The following is a 27,330-nucleotide window of genomic DNA, read 5'->3' on the forward strand; positions in this document are numbered from 1 at the left end:
CCTTAGAATTCTCTATATAGAGTATCATGTCATCTGCAAATATTGACAGTTTTACTTCTTCCCTTCCAATTTGGATAGCTTTTATTTCTTTTCTTGTCTGATTGCTGTGGCTAGGACTTCCAACACTATGTTAAATAGAAGTGATAAGAGTGGGCATCCTTGTCTTGCTCCTGAATTTAGCAGGAAGACTAAACTCCTAGAAAAAAACAGGCAAAACATTCTTTGACACAAATCATAGCAATATTTTCTTCGATCAGTCTCCCACAGCAAAAGAAATAAAAGCAAAAATAAACAAATGGGACCTAATCAAGCTTACAAACTTTTGCTCAGCAAAGGAAACCATCAACAAAGCAAAAAGACAACGTAGGAATGGGAGAAAATATTTACAACCCATGCAACCAACAAGGGATTAATTTCCAAAATATACAAACAGGTCATACAACTCAATATCGAAAACAAACAACCCCGTCAAAAAGAAAATGGGCAGAAGATCTAAATAGACATTTCTCCAAAGAAGACATAGATGGCCAACAGTCACATGAATAGATGCTCAACATTACTAATTATTAAAGAAATGCAAATCAAAACCACAATGAGGGGCTTCCCTGGTGGCACAGTGGTTAAGAATCTGCCTACCAATGCAGGGAACACAAGTTTGAGCCCTGTTCCAGGAAGATCCCACATGCTGCGGAACTAAGCCTGTGTGTCACAACTACTGAGCCTGTGCTCTAGAGCCCAGAAGCCACAACTACTGAGTCCACAAGCCACAACCACTGAAGCCCACATGCCTAGAGCCTGTGCTCCGCAACAAGAGAAGCCACCGCAATGAGAAGCCCGCACATCGTAACAAAGCATAGCCCCCACTCACCACAACTAGAGAAAGCCTGTGCGCAGCAATGAAGTCCCAATGCAGCCAAAAATAAATTAAATAAATAAATTTTTTTTTTTTAAAAACCCACAATGAGGTTATCACCTCACACCAATCAGAATGGCCATCATCAAAAAGTCTACAAGTAAAAAAATCCTAGAGAGGATGTGGAGGAAAGGGATCCCTCCTACACTGTTGGTGGGAATGTAAATTGGTGCAGTCACTATAGAAAACAGTATGGAGGTTCCTTTAAAACCTAAAAACAGAGCTACCATATGATCCAGCAATTCCACTCTTGGGTATACATCTGGAAAAAATGAAAATTCTAATTGTTGAAAAGATACATGCCCCCCAATGTTCATAGCAGCACTATGTACAATAGCCAAAATGTGGGTGCAACCCAAGTGCCCATCAACAGACAACTGGTTTAAGATGTGATAGAGTGCTCAATCATAAAAAAAAGAATGAAATATTACCACTTGTAGTAAGATAGATGAACCTAGAGAATATTATGCTTAGTAAAATAAGTCAGAGAAAGACAAATTCTGTATGATACACTTACATGTGGAATCTAAAAAGTAATACAAATGAATCTATATACTAAACAGAAATAGATTCAGATACAGAAAACAAATTTATGATTACCAAATTTATGGTTACCAAAGGAAGAGGGGAAGGGACAAATTAGGAGTATGGGATTAACAGATACAAACTACTGTAAATAAAATAGGTAAGCAATAAGGATTACTGTATAGCATAGGGAATTATACTCAATATCTTGTAATAACCTACAATGGAATATTATCTGTGAAAAAAATTGAATTATGCTGTACCTGAAACTAACACAATACTGTAAATCAGTTTAAAAAAAAAAAGAAATTTAGTTAACACATTTTGAATTTTAGACTATCTACATTTATTACCCCAAAAGTAAATGAAATTTGTTTCACAGTTAATACATAATGATTTCGTACATTAGAAACTCAATTTAAAACACTGTAAAATTTCACTCCCTCACTCAACTTGGGAAACAGAAGCCAGAATTCAGTTTTGTTTTTAAGAAAATATTTTTCTATTCCATAAATGGTATGTGTATAGTTTTTCTACAGCAAAAGGGGTCTGACTGGATCTCCTTTAATGACTGGATAGTATCAATTTATAAGTGACAAAAACATAAATTCAGTTGCTTATTCTACGTTGGATTAAGTTTTCAATCAAAAACCTGAGATAGTTCTCAGCTGGAAGGTCTGTTAAGACTGAAAGGCAGGGCTTCCCTGGTGGTGCAGTGGTTGAGAGTCCGCCTGCCGATGCAGGGGACACAGGTTCGTGCTCCGGTCCGGGAAGATCCCACATGCCGCGGAGCGGCTACGCCCGTGAGCGATGGCCGCCGAGCCTGCGCGTCCGGAGCCTGTGCTCCGCAACGGGAGAGGCCACAGCAGTGAGAGGTCCGCGTACCGCAAAAAAAAAAAAAAAAAAGACTGAAAGGCAACATACATGTCATATATGTGGATCAGTCCCTCCAAGGAGAATTCAGTCCAGTAAATTTCTGGAGAACTGACAATCAGCTTCATCATAACATTATTTTAAACAAATGAGTAAGACACAAATCTAATATCTAGAGTTTATCTTAAACACTTTTAACTAAAATTAACTTAAAACAGGAAATACAACTTTCAAAACAACAACTGTCCTTTCACATGTGCTTAAGCAATACTTCCTATTCCCAAACTGCAAGCTACTAATAATTTAAAAGCCTCTGGAGACTGATGGCTATCAGTACAAGGGGAGTAAGCTATAAAACAGTGTGGCGGTTTCCACCAAAATTAAAAACAGAACTACCATACGATCCAGCAATTCCATTTCTAGGTATTTATCCAAAGAAAACAAAAATACTAACTCAAAAAGATATATGCACCCCATGTTCACTGCAACATTATTTATAACAGCCAAGATACGGAACCAATATGTCTATATATATATGTGCGTATACATTACAGACACATATATATGTATCACAAAATTATTCTCAGCCATCAAAAAGAATGAAATCTTGCCATGTGTGACAACATGGATGAACCTTGAGGGCATCATGCTAAGTGAAATAAGTCAAAGACAAATATGTATGATCTCACTTACATGTGGAATCTAAAATACAAACAAAAAACAGAACTCATGCAGAAAACAGACTGGTGGTTGCCAGAGGAGGGGGGTGTACAGTAAATGAAATGAGTGAAACGGATCAAAAGGTACAAACTTCCAGTTATAAATGTCATGGGAATGTAATGACTAAAATGGTGACCACAGTTAATACTACTATATTGCATACATGAAAGTTGCTGAGAGTAGATCTTAGAAGTTCTCATCATAAGAACAATAATGTGTAACTATGTAAGGTGACAGACATTAACTAGACTTATCTGGTGATAATTCTGCAATGTATACATAAATCAAATCATTATGTTGTACACCTGAAACTAATAAAATGCTGTATGTCAGTGATACCTCAACTTTTTCAGAGTTCAGAAAAAAAATAAACTGAATGAATAAGTGAAAACCATGCTGTACACAGTTTAATCTCTCCCTAATGACTATCAGAAGGCACTTGAAGATCCTGTTCCACCTCAGTGTCACATTAATACAGACACTAATGATATTATATATACTGTGAGCCAAATCTGTATTACCTATCCATAATTTGCATGTTTTAAGCCTTGGTCCACTGTGAAAACAATACATGGTAATGATAGATATCTGGGAAAAGAGGAGAAAGTAAAGAGGAGTGGGAGCAAGTAAATATAGTCAGCCCTCCATATCCACAGGTTCTACATCTGCAGATTCAACCAACTGTGGATGGGAATAAACCTTTTTTAATTCCAGAAAGTTTCAAAAAACCTGAATTTGCCACAAACCAATAACTATTTGCATAGCATTTTTCTTGCATTTACAACTATTCACATAGCATTTACATTGTATTAGTTATAAGTAGTCTAGAGATGATTTAAAATATAGGAGAGAGGGCTTCCCTGGTGGCGCAGTGGTTGGGAGTCCGCCTGCCAACGCAAGGGACGCGGGTTCGTGCTCCAGTCCGGGAAGATCCCACATGCCGCGGAGCGGCTGGGCCCGTGAGCCATGGCCGCTAAGCTTGCGCGTCTGGATGACTGTGCTCTGCAACTGGAGAGGCCACAACAGTGAAAGGCCCGCATACCGCAAAAAAAAATACAGGAGAGGATATGTGTGGGTTACATGCAAATACTATGCCTTTTTATATTAGGGACCCCCACCTCCTCCAGGGATCCTGGAACCAATCCCCCATAGATAGTGAGGGACGACTATATGGCACCATTGTTACTTGTTAACTGTATGTGAAATCATGGATTATACCTAAATTTTTACTCTTTTTTTCCCCGCTTAATAATTACAGCTTAAGAGTTTTGCATGTTACAAAACTATTTGCAAGTGTTTTTAACAACTTCCTAAATGTTCCATTAAATATAACATGATTTACTTAAGACAGTAAAAATGTAGAAAGACCAAGCTGGTTTCTTGGGTACCAGTTTCTTAAGCAGTCCAAATCTAAGCTTAGAAGAAAAGTTTAGCATTAAGCACCTTCACCTTAATGCTAAGTTCCAGCATTGCTCTTGCCAAGAGTACAGTGCTTGAGTTACAGAAGGCATAATTAGTTTGAAGAATTCAGCCTTACATATCAAAATAGATTTTGATATATAAATGAGTTTTGTGAGGTGACGGCTGCCTCTATTCCTATAACCATTTCACCTGGACTGTCTAATCAGTCCTATGAATACATACCTAAACGTGGGGTTTTTTTGCTTTTTTTTTTTTTTTTTTGCGGTACGCGGCATGTGGGATCTTCCCGGACCGGAGCACAAACCCGTGTCCCCTGCATCAGCAGGCGGACTCTCAACCACTGCGCCACCAGGGAAGCCCTAAACGTGGTTTTTCTGAAAACCAAAAAGCTGCCTCATGACAATTAAGTACATGTTATTTATGGAGGAAAAGATATTAAATTTTGAATTGAGCATGTAGGCTCCCTAGTCAATGACTTTAACTTAAATTGTATGTGTTTGTAAAGCGTTCATTGTCCTACATCAGACTTATATTAAATAATTCCATCCACTTATGGAGAAGAGGATGTAGAAGAGGTAGAAGCTGGGCACTAGTTCATGTGCCTATGAGTCAGTAAAGATGGAAATAATGTCCAAGGTGGAGTTGGTTATTTTGAAATATGATAAAGATCATCATTGAGGTAAAAATTCTATTAACTGGAAGATCACAGGATATATCCATCATATTTTTCAGAACAGGTAGTTTTTCATGTGGGGCAAATAGGTAAAAATTATACTGTATGGTAATTGCAATAAGGTTCTAAAGAAAGAAAAAACTGCAGAGAAATCTATGCAATATATAATTTGTCCAGATTGGTTTTCATTTGGGCAAAGAAGTTCTGAAAAATCTGCAAAGCAGTTTACTCATCAACTGAAAGTCTTCCAAAAACAGAACTATTGGGAAACCGTGGTATGTGGGGATGGAAAAGAAAAGCTCCCTTAGTTTTTTGGAGAGAATAACTTTAAAAATACTTAAACAGCTAAGTTTACTCAGTTCAGTTAATATTAAAATTTGTTGATTTTAACACTGCTGTTACATCTGAAACAAACTTATGTAATATTCTGGGTAGAAAAAAAAATTATATATATATATAATATAAACATGATTTACTTAAATGTCCCACTGTTGGACATTTGAATTGTTTTTAAGATACATCCTACTAAAATGCGATTCAAATGAACATATCTACGAAACAGAAACAGACTCAAAGACACAGACAACAGACTTGTGGTTGCCAGGGGGGAGGGGGGTGGGGGAGGGAAAGATTGGGAGTTTGGGATCAGCAGATGCAAACTAGTTTGTGTAGGACGGATAAACAACAACGCCCTATTGTATAACACTGGGAACTATATTCAATATCCTGTAATAAACCATAACGGAAGAGAATATATATACACATATCCATGTATAACTGAGTCACTTTGCTGTACAGAAGAAATTAACACAACACTGTAAATCAACTATACTTCAATAAAATTAAAAAATAAAATAAAATACATCCTACTAAAATTCAAATCACACTGATCATCTTTGTACGTAAAGCTTTTTCTGTAGAACCATTTCCATCATAAGCAAGAGTAACTACTGAAGTCACTTTTTTTGATACTTTAGGTTTAAAAAAGAAAAATCACTTTTTCTTGGTTCTTTTTTTAGTTTTCCTGATTAATAAAGTTGAATACTTTTCCAGTTTTCAATTTTATTAACCAGTTTTACTCCCACCAGTGTAAAACTCCCAGTTTTAAAAGCAGTGAAATAAAACTCCCAGTTTTACACTGTCATGTCTTTCGAATACCGTTTTTGGGAATAAATCTACATTTAGGTCTTTGTTGTTTGTCTCCTACATGATTAGGTTCAGGGAAAAAAGTTTCAGTACGCATTTTAGTTGTTTGGATTCTGAACTTAAAAGGCATACTTTTTATACTTGTGGAATTTTTATTGTTTCCCTGTGCTCAAACTAGAGTGGATCCTCATTATTCAAAGATTCGGTATTTGCAAATTTGCCTAATAGTTAACTTTTTCTGTAGCCCCAAAATCAACATTTGTACTCTTTGGCAGTCATCTGTACATCATATGCAGAGTTGAATCACCCAGAACTCAAGTTCCCAGCTGAGGTATACCCTCCCCTTCCCCAAGTGTTGTGCTCAAGTGCTGTCTAGTGTTCCTGAGTGCAAGAAAGCTGTGATGTGCCTTATGGATTAAATACAGTTAGATACTAAAGCTGTAAACAACTAATGCTGTTCACCATGAGAACAATGTTAATGGATCAGCAATATACATTAACTAAGGCATCTTTAAACAGAAACACAGGGCTTCCCTGGTGGCTCAGCGGTTAAGAATCCACCTGCCTATGCAGGGGCATGGGTTCGAGCCCTGCTCCGGGAAGATCCCACATGCTGCGGAGCAACTAGGCCCGTGCACCACAACTACTGAACCTGCGCTCTAGAGCCCGTGAGCCACAACTACTGAGCCCACGTGCCACAACTACTTAAGCCCATGAGCCACAACTACTGAAGCCCACACACCTAGAGCCCGTGCTCCGCAACAAGAGAAGCCACCGCAATGAGAAGCCTGTGCACCACAAGGAAGAGTAGCTCCCACTCGCCACAACTCGAGAAAGCCTACGTGCAGCAACGAAGACCCAACACAGCCAAAAATAAATTAATCTTAAAAAAAAAAAAGTAACTATCCTTAAAAAAAAAAAAAGAAACACATAAAATCAGGTTATGTTTTGGCTGACTGACTCAAATACTGTCACAGAGGCTCACAGGAATCTAAATTTCCTAGGAGCAACAGTTCAGTATTTGCTAGTTCAGTGTTTGTGGCAACTTTATAGAACATAACTACCATGAATAACAAGAATCAACTGGAGTTGGCAGCACTTACTATGTGCCATGCAGGATCTTAGTTTCCCAACCAGGAACTGAACCCGGGCCCTTGGCACTGAAAGCACAGACTCCTAACCACTGTACAGCCAGGGAATTCCCTCTCATTCTCTCCCTTTAAATCTCCTTCAACTGAAGAACTCCTGCTTCAAGCTACATCTTAAAAGTAAGTTCAAGATAGACTGCAAAGTTGCACCACTCTAATACTATTCACAACTCCTCCACAGAACCCCTAAGCCTTGGGGGAAGGGGATACTGAATCATTAGAGTGCAAAGAACAACAAACTATGGAAGCTAGGACTCTATTTAAGGCTCTCCTATCCTGGAGAAATTTTTGACACCTCTGGGTCTTTGTTTCCTAGATCTCTAAAATGAAGGAACAGGATTAAGAACCATTAATAACACTCAATACTTAAAATGTGTAAAGCACAGAGTGATTATGACTTATAATCTTATATTTGATATTCAAGGAAACTTCTGCAATTTTTAAACCATGTTACAACTAGCTGTGATTTCCAGAAATACCTTTATATGTTTATAAATTTCAGAGAACCATTCTATGATTTAATAGAGAACTACGTGGGCAACTAAAAAATCCTGTCTTGCAACAAAGTCTTTCAGTTCAGTTCACAAGCATAACAGGCAACCAGAGAGGAATGACTAAATTACTTCTGTGTATCTATATCACGAAATTTTACATAATTAAAAATGTTTGAAATATTTTTAACGAATTGCACATGATCTAATACTATGTGGAAAAATCAGATTATGAAACAATTACAATTATTTTAAAAGAACTATACACTTTTGCTCAAAAGCCAGAAAATGGAAAGAAACACATAATGAAGGTAATAAGAGCATGGACTTATGGTAATATTTTGTTGACTTTTTTTTTTTTAATTTATGTATTTTTGGCTGCGTTGGGTCTTAGTTGCTGCGCGTGGGCTTTCTCTAGTTGCAGTGAGCAAGGGCTATGCTCCGTTGCGGTGCATGGGCTTCTCATTGCAGTGGCTTCTCTTGTTGCGGAGCACTGGCTCTAGGCACGCGGGCTTCAGCAGTTGTGGCACAAGGGCTCAGTACTTGTGGCTCACAGGCTCTAGAGCACAAGGCTCAGTAGTTGTGGCGCACGGGCTCAGTTGCTCTGCGGCATGTGGGATATTCCCGGACCAGGGATCGAACCCGTGTCCCCTGCACTAGCAGGCGAATTCTTAACCACTATACCACCAGCGAAGTCCCTTGTTGTCTTCTTTACACCATGGGTTTTTCCAAGTTGTCCACAACAGACAAGAAGGTCTGTACAAGGAGCTAGGAGTAGTGTTTTTCTGTTTTTTGTTTTAAATGCTATTCTGAAATCTCTAAGTTTGCCAAACATTCTCACAACCTTTGTTGGCATATTCCTAATACTTTTTTTTTCAGTACGCGGGCCTCTCACTGTTGCACCCTCTCCCGTTGCGGAGTACAGGCTCCGAACACGCAGGCTCAGCGGCCATGGCTCACGGGCCCAGCCGCTCCGCGGCATGTGGGATCTTCCCGGACCGGGGCACGAACCCATGTCCCCTGCATCGGCAGGCAGACTCTCAACCACTGCGCCACCAGGGAAGCCCAATACCAGTGTTCTTAATTACTTTTATAAATTTATGCTTATTTATTACACTCAATTTATTCAGCAGTCTGCACTTCTAAAGTATATTATGCATAATCATGGAAAAGCAGGTATCATACTGATAAAAACCACGTATCTGCCTTTCTGTCTAAACTATAAATTCCTTGTAGGCAAAGACTGAATGTTTCTAATCTCTATATTCTCAGTGCCTTGCATACAGCCTAGCACACATGAAAACAGTAATAAATATATGTTAAAATATATGCTAACAGAAAAATATCATTGGAACACCCATTAATAGTTGCTACTACAGGGTCTACCAATGGATGCTAAAAATTTGAGAACAAACAGTATACACAGTTTCCAAGATACTTACAAAAGAAAAAATATTAACTATACAGTGAGAAGTACAGCAAACACAGTATTTGCTCACAGAAACAATTTTTGTGTTTCTGTATTACAGGTAATGAGCTAAGAGAATTTTCACCAAATTAAAAGGGTCTGTTTGCAATGATCTAATTTAAAATACAGAATGTGTAGCATACACAAAATAAACATTTAGAGGTAAGAGGGCAACCCTTAAGACGTACAGAGATAAAGTCCATTCTCCAGAACAACTGTAACAGAGAAAATATAACAGCCCTCTTAACTGTCCATCAAGAGACATGCCTTCTGTATTAAGACTCTTGGACAGAGAAAGCAAATGGTGGTTTCAACTAGTCTTAATCAGGTTGGCAGAGCACAGAGGCTTGTTCTGCAACTGCGACACTGTAAGTCTTAAAAAAAAAAAAAAGTATATATATAAAAAATAAAAGAGCAAAAAGACTGCTCCAGTTAAACATGTCCAAGGAGACAACCAAATGACTGTCTGGTTTGGGGGGGAAAAAAGCTATTAAAGACTGTTTGGAAAAAAAAAAAAAGACCGTTTGAATGTGGACCATATATTACATAATATTAGGAAATTATGGCGAATTTTCTTAGATGTGTTACTGCATGTTGATACTGCATGCTGAAGCGTCATTTGTCATGTATGCAATTACTCTCAAATGGTTAAAAAGTATGTATGTATGTCTGTATGTATATAGAGACAGATTGTTACTGGTTGAATTACATCCCCTCAAAATTCACATGGTAAAGTCTTCAACACCACCACCACCCCGTACCTTACCGGGAAACAGGGTCGTTGCAGATATCATTAGTTAAGATGAAGTCATACTGGAGTAGGGTGGGCCAGTAATTCAATATGATTGGTGTCTTTATAAAAAGGGGAAATTTGGACAAATGTAAAGATTGGAGTTATTCTGGCACAGGCCAAGGAACTACCAAAAACTAGGTAGGAAAGGTCTGGAACAGATCTGTCCCTAGCACCTTCAGAGGGACCATGGCCCTGCTGACACCTTGATCTCAGACATCTAACCTCTATCTAGAACTGTAAGACAATAAATGTCTATTGTTTAGCCACTCAGTCTGTGGTATTTTGATATATCAGCCCTAGCAAGAAAATACAGCAAAACTATAACAAATGTTGAATTTAGGAGGCAAATAAATGGTATTAACTTCTTTCTTCAACTTTGTGTATATCTAAAATGTTTAATACTGTAGGGTAATACTTTAGAATTGTGTGAATATTCTGTTCTCTAGTAACCATTCATTTAACAGGCATTGATGAAACTTATCTGACTAAAAGGAGCTTTGTTTGTTTATCAACATCCACAAAATAACTTGCTGGAATTTTGATTGGGAGCATGTTGAATCTATAGATCAAGCTGGGAAGAACTGACATCTTGACAATACTGAATCTTCCTATCCACGTACTTTACATATTTTGCTACGAGAGAGAATGCCATGGGAAGAAACAAGAACTGAGTGGGGGAGCACTGATGTGAAACAAAAGTTTCAGATTAACTAACTTATAAGGGTAATAAAAGAAAGTATACACCAAGTGGAGAAGGGGAAGAGGAGCAATTCCAGGCCGAGGAAACAGTAAGTAGAAGTAAAAGAGAACTACTTTTTGGGTTTTTGTTTTGAGATATAATTGACATATTGGGTTGGCCAAAAAGTTCGTTCAGGTTTTTCCATAACATCTTATGGGAAAACCTGAACGAACTTATTTGGCCAACCCCACAACATTCCACTAGTTTTATTAGGTGTACTCAAGTTTTTTAAAAATGGTTCAAGGACAGGGTAGTGGGGAGAGGGAGCAGCAGAGGAAGAAGCTGAAAACCTGAGTTCATACAGTGGGGCTAGATTCTGAATGTCCGTTATGCCAATCTAGACACAAGAGTTCATATGTATCGAATAAAGCAGGAGGCCTTAACTGGGGTCTATGGATACATAAATGGGCAAAAGGATTTAAATTACCTCTCCACCTCACAGTTCCATGCAGAATTCTAACATGGATACTCACATTTTTTATAATGGGAAGAAGTATAAAACTTTCAGAAGATTCCTATGGGGTCCAAAAAGGACATAAACCACTATTATAGGTAATGCTGAATCATCCCAGGAATATATATCACATGAAAATTATCAAAAAGGGACAAATTAGTGATTTTAAACTCTCATTGCTATGCATGCTACAGAATGACTCATCGTTTACTGAGAAGCAACAAAACTCAAGACGGCAAAAACTATGATAAGGCTTCCCTGGTGGCACAGTGGTCAGGAATCCTCCTGCCAATGCAGGGGACGCAGGTTCGAGCCCTGCTGCGGGAGAATCCCACATGCCCCGGAGCAGCTAGGCCCATGTGCTGCAGCTGCTGAGCCTGCGCTCTAGAGCCGGCGAGCCACGGCTGCTAAGCCCACATGCCACAGCTACTGAGCCTGCGTGCCACAGCTGCTGAAGCTCACATGCCTGGAGCTCACGCTCCGCAACAGGAAAGGCCACCGCAATGAGAGGCCCACGCGCAGTGGCGAGGAGTGGCCCCTGCTCACCGCAGCTGGAGAGGGCCCGCGATCAGCAGTGAAGACCCAACGCAGCCAAAAACAAATAAATTTATAAAAAATAAAAAACTATGATCATACAAGTGGTGGTTTGGTGCGAAAGAAACCACCATATTCACACACTGATACTGCACCTACTTTGACCAAGCAATCCCACTTCCATGAATTTATCCCTACACATGTGCTCAAACATGCACAAACACATATGCATAAGGTTATTCAATGGAGCACTGTTTTTAATAACAAAAGACTGGAAACCACCCATGTCTATTAAGTAGAAGACTAGTTAATCATGGAATACCCATACTATATATATAAATTTTTTTTTTTTTTTTGCGGTACGCAGGGCTCTCACTGCTGTGGCCTCTCCCGTTGCGGAGCACAGGCTCCGGACGCACAGGCTCAGCGGCCATGGCTCATGGGCCCAGCCGCTCCGCGGCATGTGGGATCTTCCCGGACCAGGGCACGAACCCATGTCCCCTGTATCGGCAGGTGGACTCTCAACCACTGCGCCACCAGGGAAGCCCAAATTTTTAAACAGTTTCTTTCCTTCTTAATGTTGCGTATATTATTTTTTATTTATTTGTTTTGGCTGCATTGGGTCTTTGTTGCTGCGCGGGGGCTTTCTCTAGTTGTGGTGAGCGGGGGCTCTCTTCCTTTCGGTGTGCGGGCTTCTCATTACGCTGGCTTCTCTCTTTGCAGAGCACGGGCTCTAGCACGTGGGCTTCAGTAACTGTGGCACTCAGGCACAGTAGTTGTGGCTTGCAGGCTCTACAGCACAGGCTCAGCAGTTGTGGTGCATGGGCTTAGCTGCTCCACGGCAAGTGGGATACTCCCAGAGCAGGGATCAAACCTGTGTCCCCTGCATTGGCAGGCGGATTCCTAACCACTGCGCCACCAGGGAAGTCCCCCCATACAATATATATTATGCAACTACTGATATTATCAAGAAGGTAGCTCTATTTAGGGTCTCCAAGATATACCGTTAAGTGAAAAAAAGTACAAAACAGTGTATAGACTACAACTGTGTAAGTGAAAAGCAACAAAAAAGGGACACATATACATCTGTAGTAAATACATTTGCTATATAGAACCCAAAACATCTCTGGAAGAATTTACAACGAACTGATAACTTCAGCTACTGGATAGATGAAAAAGGATTAGAGAATAGCCATAGGGAAGAGACAGATCACTGTATATCCCCTTGTACTTTGTACTTTTTTTTTCTTTTTTGGTAATTCGTTTATAAATGAATGAATGAATGAATAAATGCATAAAAATAAAATAACTTACATAAGTAATGCTACTAAGTAGTGTTATGAACACAGGCACAGAAATAGAAATGACTAATCTGGGCACAAAACTGCTGTAAAAAACATAGTTGCAAATAAGCATCATGGGTAGAAAATGTGGGTGAAAAAAACCTCCCTCATACTATCAACTATAGTTTGAGTACATAAAACACATGAGGGAGGCACCTTGCTACACACTTGGGATGTGGTGTGTGTGGATAAAATCTACCAAGAGGGAATTCCCTGGGGTCCAGTGGTTAGGACTCTATGCTTCCCCTGCAGGGGGCACGGGTTCGATCCCTGGTCGGGGAACTAAGATCCCACAAGCCTTGCGGCACGACCTAATTGACTAATTAATTTTTTAAAAATCTACCAAGAAACATTCTGCCAAATCCTGTGATTATCTGGCAGAGTTAAAGGCTGAAATCATTAGGTTACTAAAATAGAAACATACCGAAGTCCCAGTTTGATAATCAATTTTGAACAAAGCTAGATATGTCAAGTTCAGGACCACAGAATAATGTCACCACTTACTAACTGATGGAAGATTTTCCTATTTCAGACTTTTCTGGCTATGTAAACTTATAATTTTAGCTCTCTCCCAAAGACGATGAACCAAAAAACTCTCCCAAGTTACACTATGAAATGTTCGGGGGTTTGTTTTTTGTTTGTTTTTTTTGTAAAGGTGGAGAAAAGAACACTAAACTGGTACTCAGGTGACCTGGATTCTTCCACTAACTGTGATTACGAACAAATTTAATCTCCTCAATCCTGTTTCTTTAAGGGTCTAGATCTGATGACTTCCAGAAGTAAAATAATTCTAAAATTTCAAGATTATACAGGGAGTAAGCAACGATTTTCCAGTTTCTTTCAGCTCATTTTTAAACTTGGCTTAACAACTAAATTGAAATGTAAAAGCATTTAACAAAATACGTAATCATTACCAAAGGAAGAACCCTAAAGAGATAGTCTTGAATATTTCAAATTTGTCAACAGCAAGATGAAACTGACAAACTTAAGGCTCTGAGTGCCTCTTGATTTTGGAACAGTGGTTCTCAGTTTCTGGTTTTATTACCCACACTGGCCTAAAAGCCTAACTAGTTCCTCAGTCTTTGGCATTTGTATCTTTACCCTATGACACATACTGTCTTAGTTTGGTATTTCCCGCCAAACAAGTCAGTCTGGATTTCAAAAGTACAGTGATTATTAAAGATATAATCAGTAAGATTTAACCAAATACCTAAAAGTGAAGTTAAAAAAATTTAACCAATGAAACATATATCTATTATTTTTTTTAAAAACGAAGAGTTTTCTTTTTTAACATTTTATTTATTTATTTTTTGGCTGCACCATGTGTTAGTTGTGGCACGCAGGATCTTTGTTGAGGCGTGCGGGATCTTTCGTTGCTGCGTGCAGGCTCTCTCTAGTTGTGGTGAGTGGGGGTTACTCTTTGTTGTGGTGCGTGGGCTTCTCACTGCAGTGGCTTTTCTTGTTGCAGAGCACAGGCTCTAGGCGCGTGGGCTTCAGTAGTTGTGGTGCACGAGCTCAGCTGCTCTGCATCATGTGGGATCTTCCCAGACCAGGGATTGAACCCGTGTCCCCCACACTGGCAGGCGGATTCTTAACCACTGCGCCACCAGGGAAGTCCCTGGAATGATTTCTTGGATATATTGTTAGGAAAAAACAAGGGTCCCACACACATAAATGGGACTATATCAATCTCAAAAACTTTTGTGCAGTAAAGGATACAATCAACAGAGTGAAAAGGCACCCTACAGAATGGGAGAAAATATTTGCAAATCTGATAAGGATTTATCAGATTTATCAGATTTTATCAGAATATATAAAGAACTCCTACAACTCAGCAACAAAAAAAAAATCAAGTAACTCACTTAAAATTTGGGCAAAGGGCTTGAAGAGACGTTTCTCCAAAGATGACATACAAATGGCCAACAAGCATATGAAAAAGATGCTCAACATCATTAATCATCAGAGAAATGCAAATTGAAACAGCAATGAAGTACTGTAACTTTTGAACACAGTTCTCTGTTCATTTTTAGTAGAATACATTCTAAGGAAAAAAAGGACTGAAAAGAAATTAACTGCACTCAGCAGGATGTAAACTGAATCTACTTTCTTTGTAGCAAATCCCAATAATAACGTTATAATATAAACTGATGATTTTTGAAAACATGTTTCCTAGCTCTGTCCACTGAAAGGAGCCTAGAAGCAAAGACACTCTAGTAACAGCGCATATACTACCTAGCACTCAAATTTTAATTTATAAATATCACTTTCCTTCAAAAGAAAGCAGAGCTTTCTGGAGAAATAGAAAAATATAAAAAACAAGAAGAAAGGAAAACACAAGAAAGACCTGGGTTATTCTGTTTTGCAAAAACCAAGAAAGCCCTCAGAGATTAATCAGTCTCAGTCAAAAAGGACATAAGAGGGAATTCCCTGGCGGTCCAATGTTTAGGACTCTGCACTTCTACTGCAGGGGCCATGGGTTTGTTCCGTGGTAGGGGAACTAAGATCCCTGGAAGCCGCATGGCACAGCCAAAAAAAAAAAAAAGTGACACAAAAACCAGCTCGACGAGGGACTCACACTGGCCAAATCTGGAACAACTTAAGCATCAAAAACAATAACAGGGGCTCCCCCAGTGGCGAAGTGGTTAAGAATCCGCCTGCCAATGCAGGGGACACGGGTTCCAGCCCTGGTCCGGGAAGATCCCAAATGCCGCGGAGCAACTGAGCCCATGTGCCACAACTACAGAGCCTGCACTCTAGAGCCCAAGAGCCACAACTACTGAGCCCACGCGCCACAACTACTGAAGCCTGCGCACCTAGAACCCGTGCTCCGCAACAAGAGAAGCCCCCTCAATGAGAAGCCCGTGCACTGCAACGAAGAGTAGCCCCGGCTCGCTGCAACTAGAGAAAGCCCACGTGCAGCAACGAAGACCCAACACAGCCAAAATTAAATAAATAAAATAAAATTTTTAAAAAAACAGTAACAACTACAACATACCAAAAAACAGTATTAGTAATTCTCCAAAAACGAAAACAAAACTAATAGACTATACTCTAAAAATAAGTCATTAAGGCTTCCCTGGTGGCGCAGTGGTTGAGAGTCCACCTGCCGATGCAGGAGACACGGGTTCGTGCCCCGGTCCGGGAAGACCCCACATGCTGCGGAGCGGCTAGGCCCGTGAACCATGGCCGCTGAGCCTGTGTGTCTGGAGCCTGTGCTCCGCAATGGGAGAGGCCACAACAGTGAGAGGCCCACGTACCACACACACACACACAAAAAAAGTCATTAAAGAAAAAAAGACCACAGAACTGGTCTTGATTAAAAACTAAAGAAATATTACAATCAAATACAATGTTCAATTTTAGGTTGGATCCTAAATGACAGGGGGGAAAAAACTCTGTAAGGGACGTTATTGAGACAACTAGAGAAACTGGAATATGAAATTTGAATATCAAATATTGTATCAATGTTAAATGTGTAGAATTTGTTAATACTGTGGGTATTTAAGAGAATGGTGTTCTTAGGGGAAAGATGCATGGTGTCTGTGAAGGACTCCAGATGGTTCAGAAAAAATACATGGGCTGGCGGGAATTCCCAGGGAGCCCAGTGGTTAGGACTAGGTGCTTTCACTGCCATGGCCTGGGTTCAATCCCTGGTTGGGGAACTAAGATCCTGCAAGCTGCTCAGCACGGCCAAAAAACAACCAAAAACATGGGATGGGGAAAAAGAAGGGATGGAGGGAAGGAGGGATAAAGCAAATGTGACAAAAAGTTAACAACTGGTGAACAGGGATGAAAAAGTAGGAGAGTTCTTTGTACTAGTATTCCAACTCTTCTGTAAGTTCGTATTTATTTCAAAATTTAAAAGTTTAAGCAGAGCGACTTCCGTGGTGGCGCAGTGGATAAGACTCCGCGCTCCCAATGCAGGGGGCCCAGGTTCAATCCCTGGTCAGGGAACTAGATCCCACATGCATGCCACAACTAAGAGTTCGCGTGCGGCTACTAAGGAGCCTACGTGCTGCAATTAAGGAGTTGGTGAGTGGCAACTAAGAAGCCCTCCTGCCGCAACCAAGACCCAGTGCAACCAAATAAATAATAAAAATTTTTTTGTAAGTTTAAAACATGAAAGAGGGGGAAGCTCTTTTTTTTTTTTTACAGAAAACAGCTAATAAATGTAAAGAAATAACAGAGCCATGAGGAGAATTTTTGTAGAAAGTTCACTCATTTAATTTTCATAACCCCCAATTAAATAAATGACTAGGCCAACAATCAACCACCAAATGACGGGGAAATGTACCTTTTCAACGAAGAAACCTGATGGACACCACACTAACCAAGTAAACTTAGCATAGTAAACAATGGGGCAAACTAACATCTGGTAATCCTCACCACCTTATTGATCACTAGAAACAGGAGAACCAGACATTCTGTCCTTCCTGATGTAACACAATGTAAATTACATACCATCATCTATGAAGTATTTTTGCCAAAAATATCTGACCCAAATTTAATCAAACCTCTCTAGATCTAACGTCCAATTTATAGGAAATTTTAAAAATAGAGAAATAAGTTAAATGCCATTTTAATCATTTAATCAGAAAATCCCAAATGTGGAACATTCTTTAAAAAGTCCATGCCAGAGACTTAATGCTAACTGTCTTACGCATAATAATGGTTACTGTTTTTATATAGTCTTAGCGGGAGGGTAGTTTGCAATAAAAATACATAAAGTGTAGAAAAATGGCATTACTTTAAAGAGATCCATCCTGAGGTATTCAGGGGACAAACAGCATGATATCTATGTTTAATTTCAACTGGTTGCTGCGGGGAGAGGTATACTGAGAACTAAAGCAAAATGGTTAAATGTAAGTAACAGATAAATCTAAATGAAAGGCAACAGGTGTTCACTGTGTTACTCTTTCAACTTTTCTGGATGTTTGCAGTTTCTCCTAACATAAAAAGATAGGAAAAAAGTTACCAGATTATCCCACATACAAATAAAGGGAAATTGCTCCTTAGAAGTATCTTACTAAGTGGGACAGTAAATAGAGCAAGTGCCTATAACAAAGTCAGCCTTCAAGCACAGTTGGGCATTTGTCAACCCACCCAACAATCTGTTCAAAACCGTTAAGGCATAGTGCCCAGTAGTATGAAGGCAGTCACACAGACCTTAGATTAACTGGAGAGACAGCTGTAAATAAATAAATACTCACTGAAGACATCATTAATGGGAAGAGATTTAGTTGGATGTTGAGGAATGGACAAGATATGCATAGTCTGAAAGAGGTCACCAGTAAGGGCCAAGGAGCAGAATAATAAACCAGGTCTGTGTGAAATATGGATCCCAACAGAGTCATGAAGAGAATTTTTGTAGAAAAATCAATCATTCATCCATTTTTATAATGCTTAGGCTTTATGAATATAAAAAAAAATATAAGGCTCTGAAACATCTGCCTTCAAAGAGCTGACAAAGTAATGGAAAAGATACTGCTTCAATCAAAATACATTAGAGAGAGATATACACAAAATTCTTTAATAACACAGGGAAAGGAGTAATCAGTTTACCAGAGGAATGAGATTATCAGTAAGTTTTCAACAAAGATATTTGAGTTAGTTTTTAAACAGTGAGAATGGGAAAGGTAGGAATGGGCAAGATGGATGAAGGGGGGCCAAAAGGTGCAAACTTCCAATTCTAAAATAAATAAGTTATAAGGATGTAACATATGACATCGTGACTACAGTTAATAACACTATACTTCATATTTAAAAGTTTCTGAATAGATCTTAAAAGTTCTCATGGCAAGAAAACAAAATTGTAACTATGTATGGTGATGGACTTATTGCGATGATCATTTTGCAATATACACTAATAGCGAATCATTATGTTGTACACCTGAAAGTAATATCTCAATTAAAAAAAAGTGACCTCATCAATTAAAGTCACAGAAAGAAAAATGCCAAAAATTACTGAATGCTTACTATGTACTAGACACTTTCTTTTACCTTTGAAATAAGTACTATAATTTACATTTTTATATATAAGAAAACTCAAGTTCAGAGAGTGTAAATGACCAAATGTAGAAAAGCTAGTTAGTGGTGAGCCTGGCATTCAAACCTAGGTCTGTCTACTGCTAAAACCCATGGCCTTTACAATACCACCCAGCTCTGGGAATTTACAAGCACTCAAGTTATGAACATAAGGTACAATACAAACGTTATAAAGTCAGTCACTACCAGAAAATACTAAAATGTTCTAGGGCCAGAAAGGATGAGAGTAATGTAAAGATTTTCCAATACTATACATACTTAAGAGTCTCAGAAATACTTCCACTATTCCAAAAGAAAAAGTTTCAGCACAAGCAAAAGTGTCAACACAAATAAAATCCTGGAATTACAAGCAACAGTTTCAACACAAAATCCTGGAATAATGTTTGGCAGAAAACTACAATCTGGAGTCTTAAACAACAAATCTGGAATGCTTAAACAACTGGTAAGTTTATGACATTTAATTAAACATACTTTGATAATGAAGATTTCTAATCTGCAGGCTCTAGCTAATGAATACTACTTTATCTAAAAGTCCTTTTTTCTTTTTTTTTTGGCTGAGCAACCTCAAAAGGATTACATAAATAGAGTCTTAAGTGAAAAGCTTTCACTGATATCTTTGTCAATATATTTGTTACAGTTACAAAGCTTTATTTTACCTTACCTTCTTCTTTCTTATTCTGAAATATGACAGTTCGAACTTCAGCAATAATCAAATAGCACGTTTTTCCCGAAGTAGTGTGAAAAATATACGGACTTATTACTTAGCAAAGAGAGCTTTGAATAAGCTCCTTAAGTGGTTACTAAAAGTATAATTAAAGCCTTAGGTCGGGGTAAAACTGTGATGGCAAAATCTGTCGTCTTAGTATTTTTCACCAACCTAAGAATGCAGGTTAAGCCATCAACTTCAGGGATAAGGATTTATTTTTTCCTAAAGCACTGTGATGTAAGGCCAATTTTCTATGAAAATTCTTCCCCCATATACACAAAGATAAAAATTTTCCCTAAACTTCAAGAAAAAAGGCCAAATACGAAACTAGACGCCTCAACAAACTGAAACCGATACAGTATTTTGCCGCCTTCTAGGCAAGGAGACCCATTAAAAAGTGCAAAGGTATCTTATGGTTATAAAAGATAGGCGTAAAAAAAAAAAAAAAGATAGGTGTCAAAAGCAATTAAGATTAGGAACAGAAAAATGCCATCAGGGGAAGAATGAACATGTTTCCTTTTAACTAACAGGCTCTGAAAGTTTTGTTTAAATTAAACAGATCTACCACTGCATCACGTTCACAGGCAAAAAATGCTGCGTGCACTGAATCTCCAGAGTGTTCTTTAAAGTCAACTCAGTGCTCCCAAGAGGTATTCCTTTTAACATAAGCTTTTTGTTCATACTCGTCTTCGAAATTTCCCGAACAGTTAACTGCGTGTCATCTGTGTGGAAATTACTTCAAAACATTCTTGACAGGCTTTCTACAAATAATCCGTGCTTTTCTGACTTGATTTAAACAGGTCCAATTATGGAATTCCCTATCGACCCGCCTCCTTCTTCTTTCTCCGGAAGGACCACCAACCACTAGGGTTTACAACCAAGTAACCAGTTTTTTCCTTTCCGTAAAAAAAAGAGAATGCCTTCTAAGAACCTAAATATCTAGTTGCCAGAAGTCTTAAAATCGGAAACGTGCAGGGAGTTCTTAAGGGACACTTGCAGGGACCACGATCTAAACCAAACAAAATACTAATGTAGCTATTGCAAAGGAGCAGGGGATTTCTGCCTGTCAAGCTGTGGACTTAACCCTGTTAAAATACCGACTTCCAGCCACGATAATAACGAGGTTAAACCTTCCGCCGTTTTACAGGTTTCCCATTAACTAACTTCCCGTGACCCCTTCACCCAACCACTCAAAACCACACTCCATTCCACTCTCGGCCCAACCCCTTCCACTCCCGCCCCAAATTCCAGTTTTAACGCGCTTCCCTCCTCCAAACTTCCCAGTTTTCTCCGTGGCCTACCCTACCTACGTCTTCTCGTCGCCACCGGTCCCCAGTCAGGGCCTTGGTCCTACCATGCCTGCCTTTCCCGGTCTGCCTCAAGCCTCCAGCCCCGTCCCCTGAGGCCCGAACCCGCCTCAAAGAGCCCTCGGGAGTTCGATCCTCCCAGCTCTTCCAACCCATCCCCAGGCACCCCCCAGGCCCCCAAAGCACGCAACGGCCGAGCATGAAAATGGCGGAGAGTGCCGCCGCCAGCTGCAGGCGAGCGGTCCCGTGCCGCCGCCGCACTCACCCTGTGGCGCTGAGCAGAGCTCCTAATGACTAGCGAGCGAAATGTTCGTCTTCACAGTCAGGAGTATCTCTCCTGTCTGGCCTCCTCCCTCCCCTCTCAATCCCACTCCTCCAAAAGAGCAGCCGCCATCTTCCCCTATGAGCCACCGAGCGCACGCCCCTGCGTCATCACGCACCGGCGTACGCTACTACGTCACGCGCGCCGGGGCCGCCGGGCTCCCTAGGGCTCAATCTGCGCCTGCGCATAGGTGAGAGGCGGGGCCTGACCGGAACCACACGCGGCTTAGCTGAGCGACTCCTTTGTTCCAGCTGAGACAAGGACGGAGCCGCAGCCAGAGGAGGGACCGGGAGAGGGTGGTGCTGCCGTACTTCTTTCACATTGTGAGCTAACCTTGATGCTCTCAGAAGTACCCTGTTTTCTAAAATTGAATGAGAAATTTGTTCGAGGACGGTGCTGGAGTTGCTAAGTCTGTTTATTCATCCGTGGAATTGGGGGTATATCTTAAGAATTTGAAGGAAAGCGCCGAGCTGAGTCAAGCACACAGAGTTTGCGCGTTCCCGGTGCCTCTGAGTTATCGCCTTTCCTCACTGAGTGGAGACCAAGTTATAAAAACTGAGCCCTAGGGTACGACCACTTTGGTAAACTGTTTCCAGTACTAAAACTAAGCCCTCCCTTGAGACTCAGCAGTTCGCCTCCAAGAGGACTGAGTGCATGCGTCCACCAGAGGCTTGCACGGGAATGTTCATAGCAGCTTTTCTTGTGATAACCGAACACTGGTAACCCCAATGTCCATCAGCAGTTGTACTGGTAAATAAATTTTGGTGTGGTCATGCAGTGGGCTGCTGTGTAGCGACAGGAAATTCAGGCATACCTCGGAGGTACTGCGTGTTCAGTTCCATACCACCGTAATAAAGCCAATATTGCAGTAAAGTGAGTCACACGATTTTTTTTTTCATTTCTCAGTGCATATAAGTTTATGTTTGCACTGTACTTAGTCTATTAAGTGTGAAATAGCACTAAGTCTAAAAGAAATACATACCTTAATTTCAAAATGCTTTATTGCTAAAATATGCTAACCATCATCTGACAATGCAGGCTTGCCACGAACCTTCAATTTGTAGGGGAAAAAATGCAATATCTGTGAAGCGCAATAAAACAAGGTATGCCTGTAATTACTGATAAATGCAACAAACTGGATGAATATCACAGATACTGTTAAATCAGGCACAAAAGAGGACACGGATGATTCCACTTATATGAAGTTCAGAATACAACTTCAAAACAAAAAAGTTGTCTTCTAACTTTAGGAAAGTAATTTGGCAGTATGAATCAAGAATCTTAAAAATATTTATTACTTTTGCCTCTAATTCCTCTTCTAAGAATCTATTCTAAGGATGGTCACAGAAGTGTGAAAAAAATATATATACAAAACTTCATTTAAGTATTATTGATGATAGGAAAAAAAAAAAGGGAGCAACTTAAATGTCCAATAGCAGGGAATGGCTAAATAATGGTAGAGTATCTGTACATTACAGAGTATCTACACAACGTTTTTATGATGATATCAGAAATGCTTATTATCTGATTTTAGTGGAACATGAATATGAAGAACTATAAATATGTGTATGTAATGAGAAATAACCTAAGGAAATAATATGGTAGGATTAAGGATGACTATTGTGTTCTGTTTTTGTAATCACTGAGGGGGAAAGGGTGTGTTTTTTTAAAGCAGTAACAGGTTACTGACATGGTATATTAAATTATTAAATGAATCTCTATTTATTAACAATTACAGTTTACAAATTCCTGTTGCTTGATTAACATCATACGTCATTTAGGAATTCTTTCTCTTTCTAGTCCATTTTTTTGCACTAGACTTGGAAGTTCACTGGGCATTATTAACAAATATCAGAACCCCACACCTCCCCAGGTGCCAAAAGTTTAATCTTCATTCCTTCAATTCCAGGAAGGCAGGGATTATCAGAAACTTGGAAGCAACAAGCAAAGATTTAGGAAAGAAGGATTTTACTCCAGGGTAGTGTTAAAAAACAAAATTCGACTGAGTAAATTTTAAAGATCTTATTGGTTTTATTCAATGATTCATGAGTCAGGCAGCACCCAATCTAACAGATGGAAAGGAGCTCCAAGGAGAGTATAGGCAGAAGGGTCCAGGAACAAGGAAGTTCTACTAGCAAAAAGTAGATTGGTCACTTTGCTTTAAGGGCTGGGGTTATCAGTCAGGTTACTTAACTAGAGCTAATTATGCGATTCCTGATTGACTGGTTTAAGATTGCATTTCTGGGAGAGCTGAAACTGTAATTAAGTCTCAGTTTGATGAGGTGGGGCTTAGCGTAAGTGACTCCATTTGGGGCCTGTTGTCTTGTTTTTATCAATTCCCCCCAAACACTTTCTTTTTTTCTTTTTTTTGGCCATGTCATGTGGCTTATAAATATATGTATGTAATGAGAAATAACCTCTTAATTCCCTGACCAGAGATCAAACCCATGCCCCCTGCATTGGGAGCACAGAGTCTTAACGCCTGGACCTCCTGGACCTCTCTGTGGTGTTTACAGGTCGCTACATTGGGTTCACGTTCTTTAAGTCAGTCATTCTCTTCGTTCCTTTTCTGATGTTCTCGTTTTAGGGAGATCTTTTGCTCTCTGGTTAGTGACTGCAAACGTGCATTTGAAGGTTTTGAGAGAATACCAAGCCTCAGGAAGACTACTATGATTATCAAAAGCAGGATAATTCCCAATATCTGGCATGTACTTTGCAGCCATGATCCCCAAGACCCAAATCAATCAGAATCAAATAAGTCAGAGAAAGACCCCATTGAAGGAGTCACTCTCTTAAGACAACTGGCTTGTTCACTGATCTTATGTAGCTGAGTCTCAACTTCTTCAGAAGTGTCAATCCAAGTGCAACAAGTGGTGTTAGCCACAGCACCAACACCTCCTTGCTCAGTTAAAAGGCAACCAAGGGTTATCCTATTATCAAAAACAACGTCAGCCAGAGATTCTAGGGATGTTCGTTGGGCAGCTATTGCTTTAGCAGCAGATTCTACAGTACAAGAGTTAAGGAGAGTTTCCTGATCACAGCCTCATTTGCGCTTACTCCTAACCAAGGAAGTAGCGACCTGCCAAAGGAAGTGAATTTTGAATCATAAATGCCTTCTGGTAATTCCCATTTGGGTCTGTGGCTCAGGACTGAAAAGGTGATAGCCATGGAGCTCAGTAAAATTTAAGGGTCTGTAAACTACACAGGCAGTTCTCTTAATCCATTCTGATGATCTCTGTCTTGTAATTAATGTTTTTTTCCTTTTTTTTTTTTTTTTTTGGCAGTACGCGGGCCTCTCACTGTTGTGGCCTCTCCCGCTGCGGAGCGCAGGCTCCGGACATGCAGGCCCAGCGGCCATGGTCCACGGGCCCAGCCGCTCCGCGGCATGTGGGATCCTCCCGGACCGGGGCACGAACCCGAGTCCCCTGCATCGGCAGGTGGACTCCCAACCACTAGCGCCACCAGGGAAGCCCCTGTAATTAATGTTTTAAGGCCATCCATATTTAAAGTGATTATTGAGATAGTTGGATTAATATATACCATATTTGTAACTATTTTCTATCCTTTGCCCCTGTTCTCTCTTTTTTGTCTTCCACTCTTTTAAACTATTTTTTGCCTCTGATTTTAATCAAAATGTGATTCCATTTTTTCTCTTAACATATCAGTAGTACTTCTTTTAAAATTTTTTAAACGGTTTCCCTACAATTAACAATCTAAATTTACAACTAACCTAAATTCACTTTCAAATAACACTGTATTTCTTTCTTTCTTTCTTTTTTAATATTTATTTACTTATTTGGCTGTGCTGGGTCTTAGCTGCGGCAGGCGGGATCTTCGTTGCCATGTGCGGGATCTTTGGATCTTTAGTTCAGCATGCAGGAACCCCAGTTGTGTCATATAGGATCCAGTTCCCTGACCAGGGATCGAACCCAGGCCCCCTGCATTGGGAGCATGGAGCCTTAGCCAGTGGACCACCAGGGAAGTCCCAACACTGTATTTCTTCATGGTTAAGTAGGTATCTTATAACAGAGTTTTCCCAGTTCCTCCCTTCCATCCCTTATAAAATTTCTCTCATACATTTCACTTATCCGTAAACTGTTATCACCAAATGTATTTTTGCAATTATTAATTTGAAGACAGTTAATCTTTTAGATAAATTAAGAATAAGAAAAGTAAAAACTAAAAAATATTTTATTTTGGGACTTCCCTGGCGGTCCAGTGGTTAGGACTCCACACTTCCACTTCAGGGGGCACGGATTCAATCCCTGGTCGGGGAACTAAGATCCCACATAGGCGCAAGGCACTGCCAAAAAAAAAAAAATTTTATTTTACCTTAATTTATACCTTCTCTAACACTCTTCCTTTCTTTATGTAGCCCCAAGTTCCTGACCTACATCATTTTCTTTCTCTGAAGAACTTTCTTTAACATTTCTTGCAAGGCAGGTCTACTGGAGACAAATTCAGTTTCTATTTATGTTAGAGTCTGTATTTCATCATCACTTTTGAAAGAGAAATTTGATAGATACAGAATTCTAGGTTGGTGGGACTTCCCTGGTGGCGCAGTGGTTAAGAATCCACCTGCCAATGCAGGGGACATGGGTTCAAGCCCTAGTCTGGGAAGCTCCCACGTGCCACGGAGCAACTAAGCCCATGTGCCACAACTACTGAGCCTGCGCTCTAGAGCCCGCAAGCCACAACTACTGAAGCCCGCACGCCTAGAGCCCATGCTCCGCAACAAAGACAAGCCACTGCAGTGAGAAGCCCGCGCACCGCTTGAAAAGTAGCTCCCGCTTGCCGCAACTAGAGAAAGCCCACGGGCAGCAACGAAAACCCAACGCAGCCAAAAATAAATAAATAAATAAATAAATTTATTAAAAAAAGAATTCTAGGTTGGTGGGGTGTTTTTTTTTTCTTTCAACACTTTAAATATTTCACTCCACTCTCTGCTTGCTTGCATGGTTTCTGAAGAGAAAATCAATATATTTCTTATACTAGTTTCTCTACACGTAAGATTTTTTCCTTCTGCCTTCTTTCAGGGTTTTCTTTTTGTCTTTGATTTTCTTAAGTTTGAATACGATATACAAAGGTATCGATCACTTGGTGTTTATGCTGCTTGGTGTTCTCTGTGATTCCTGTGGTTTGATGTATGTTAAATAAAAGTTTCCAGCCATTATCAAGTATTTATTTTCTTTCTTTCTTTCCTTCTTTATTGTTTTATTTCTTTCTTCTTGTATCCCCTTTACACAGATGTTATCCCTTTTATAATTGTCCCACAGTCCCTGGATATTCTTTTCTACTTTATTCAGTCTTTTCTCTCTCGCTCTCTTTTTTTTTTAGTTTGAAAAGTTTCTATTGATATATCTTCAAGCTCACTGATTCTTTCCTCAGTCATATCTAGCCTATTCATGAGTTCATCAAAACATTCTCCATTTCTGTTAGTGTTTTTTATTTCTACCGTTTCGTCTTAGAATTTCTATCTCCTTGTTTACACTGCCCATCATGTTCTTGCATGTTGTTCAATTTTCCGTTGGAGCTCTTAGCATATGAATTACACTCATTTTATTATTTATTTTTAATTTATTTACTTATTTTTGGCTGTGTTGGGTCTTTGTTGCTGCGCATGGGCTTTCTCTAGTTGCAGCGAGCGAGGGCTACTCTTTGTTGTGGTGCACAGGCTTCTCATTGCGGTGGCTTCTCTTGTTGCGGAG

At 39.8% G+C, this 27,330-nt stretch overlaps 1 protein-coding gene across 8 annotated transcripts in view; it reads right to left on the reverse strand.

Moving 5' to 3' along the window:
- Positions 1-21,726, reverse strand: part of WDR33 (WD repeat domain 33) — a 103,256-nt gene extending 81,530 nt beyond the window's left edge. For all 8 annotated transcript variants that reach the window (XM_070046022.1, XM_070046021.1, XM_030840390.2 and 5 more), the window contains exon 1: positions 21,566-21,726. The gene's annotated coding sequence lies outside the window, so the exon portion shown is untranslated. The remainder of the gene's footprint in view (positions 1-21,565) is intronic.
- Between the last annotated feature and the right edge of the window lie 5,604 nt (positions 21,727-27,330).

The sequence above is a fragment of the Globicephala melas genome, chromosome 7 (genome assembly GCF_963455315.2).
Source record: "Globicephala melas chromosome 7, mGloMel1.2, whole genome shotgun sequence".
NCBI classification, from domain to species: Eukaryota; Metazoa; Chordata; class Mammalia; order Artiodactyla; family Delphinidae; genus Globicephala; species Globicephala melas.